Here is a 2516-nt window from a genome sequence, read left to right as displayed (position 1 = left end):
AAGAATATACATTGAGAATTGAATATGCATGATTATCATGGTTTAATTATCTTGCAGTTGCTGATGGCCACATTGTATTATTGGATCCTCCTGCAACACCACACTCTGTCACAGTTGTAAGTGATTATTGTCTTTAGTTTTCTGTTTGCTAGACCAAGCATCCTTCCTTATTTTCACCGTAGGATGATGATGAAGAGACCACTTCTGCTGTGACAGAAACAGAAAATGTGGGGAGGCCCATAGAGGTATGATGCATAGAATGCATTCCCCCTTTTTTACACAAGAGAATAAATAAATTGTCATTGTCATTTTACAGAATATGGCAGGAGATTTTAATACAGATGAGGGTCCATCTACCTCCACACAGAATCTTAGCAGTGTAAGAAATGTTCTGCAGTTCTCCTTCCTCATTTAAATATTTGGTTTGTATTACAGACTTTTTCAGTCTTTCTATTTGCCTGCCAAAAAGCTGTATAAGGTCCACCTTTAAAAGCAAATCAGAAAAAGTGACATGGAGATGGACCTTATACAGCTTCAAATGGAGGAGAAAAGGCTTAACCTAAAAAAGGCCAGACTTGAAATTGAATTGCTGGAGCACCAGCTTAAGGTGGGAAACAGCATGTGAACATTAATCTGTCATTTGTTGTTGAATGAAATCTAAAGCAATAAATACAAATGTCTTTTGTTACAGGAAATAAAGAAACAATGAACAACACTTGACTGTTAACTGGTTTTAATTAAAGTGATTTTGGCAAATCATGTCTTGTACCACCCTGCCATCTCTTTGGTCTACTGGGTTCACTGGGGGTTCCTCTTGGCCACATATTACCTAGTTAGTGGGGACCAGTGATGAGGGTGATTTAATGGTTTAAACACCCAAACATTTAGCATCCAAAAAATCTATTGTCACCTGCACATTGATGCTATGCATTGACTTCCTATATACATAGTCTCCTTCATTGATGGAAGGAGCTTTCATGTGAATGTGGGTTCCATCAATGCACCCAATCACATTTGGGAACCCTGAAATTGAAAGTTATATAATTAGAAACATTTAAAATTATTGTGACTGTATAAAGTAGGGTTAGATTAAGTAGTGCTATATGTAACTAAAATGGTCAGGGGACGCCATGCTCTGTCACCTCTCTGAAACAAACTAACCCTGGAACATAACCTGCTCCGGAGCAGGTTAAGTTCAGAGAGTGAGTTGCTATGACTACTAACATACCCTGAAAGTTACCTCCATTTTTGGAACCGAAAGTTGAGGTTATCCGCTTACTTACTCTTAAACATACCCGGGTATGTCACATAACCTGCTTTCTGGAATACACCCCAGGTTTATATAAGGTTTATATTTATAAACACAACAACAACAACCGAGACGAAAACAGTTGTAGAATGAATCATAATTATTGTGAATTGTTGAATCATTTTTGTGAATCTATTCATTGAGAGGACCATTTGGGATTCACTAGAATGTATGGGACTTTCCATTGCTACATATTGAAGAAAAGACCGTTTATCATAAACCGATTCACTAGAATAAATCAGACTTTCCAACGATATGTGAAAAGAGAGATCCATTTAGGATGAACCAATTTACTAAAATGAATAACATTTTCCATTGCTATATTAGAGCCATTTTTAGAAGAATGAATCACACTAGTTAGCCTACTACATATGAGAGAGAAAGAGTTCTGCGTTTGATTATTCCCTTTACTCAATTAAAACAGCGATAACGTAAAGCGGCAAAGCTAAACTGTTATGACAATAGCTGTTTGCTGCCATGCTGCTATTAAATGTAACTAAGATAGCAGCATCTCTAGTTTTAGTTAGTCAATACCGAAGTAGGACCCAGAACATTATATTAAATGATGAAAAATTATGATGTAACAGACCAGAACTGACCAGATTAGGTTATTTTGTTATATATTTATTAAGACTAGAAACGCATCTTGCTTCCCTTATGAAGATTTAAGAAAATAAAGAGTTGTAAGGACTTATTTAAACTAGGTTAGAACATAAAAACATTTATGTTGCCACAATGAGGCTGAATCTCAACATTCCTACTGTTCTGGAAAAATAAACAAACAATGGGGATTCTAAAGTGCTTGAGACAAGGGTCACTAGCCTGTAGAAAATGGATGCATCCTAGCAACTCATTTTAGTGACTAATTGAGTCCCATGTCGAAATCTCCAAGCCCATGTATTCCACATGCTGAAAATTGTTGGTTCTATATCATTGTTCCAGGCCGCCAAAGGCGGTCAATACATGGTGGAAGGAGTCACTTCTCGCGCATCACATCGATAATCTCGTATCAATTCGGTCACACGAGACTTCGACCGATGACATATCAGAAGCTATTTCAGCTTCCGAATACGTCATGGCCGGTCTCTTTGTCATTCTCGTGGAGAGATCTCGCTCGAGGTTGCACAGCTTTTTGGGTTGGCATTTGCTCCTCGCTGTAGCTGTGTCTCGAGAAAACAAAGATACGCAATTTTGCGTTGGACTTTAT

At 37.6% G+C, this 2516-nt stretch overlaps 1 long non-coding RNA gene across 1 annotated transcript; it reads left to right on the top strand.

The window, feature by feature from the left end:
• The first annotated feature begins 459 nt into the window (after positions 1 to 459).
• Positions 460 to 759, top strand: LOC130091854 (uncharacterized). The gene is made up of 2 exons (XR_008807867.1): positions 460 to 607; positions 692 to 759. It is a non-coding gene; the product is annotated as an uncharacterized LOC130091854 (long non-coding RNA).
• Positions 760 to 2516: the final 1757 nt, after the last annotated feature.

The sequence above is a fragment of the Rhinichthys klamathensis genome, unplaced genomic scaffold, assembly GCF_029890125.1.
Source record: "Rhinichthys klamathensis goyatoka isolate OS25496 unplaced genomic scaffold, OSU_Roscu_1.1 h1tg000170l_1, whole genome shotgun sequence".
Classification (NCBI taxonomy): Eukaryota; Metazoa; Chordata; class Actinopteri; order Cypriniformes; family Leuciscidae; genus Rhinichthys; species Rhinichthys klamathensis.
This window is presented reverse-complemented; position numbering and strand designations above follow the sequence as displayed.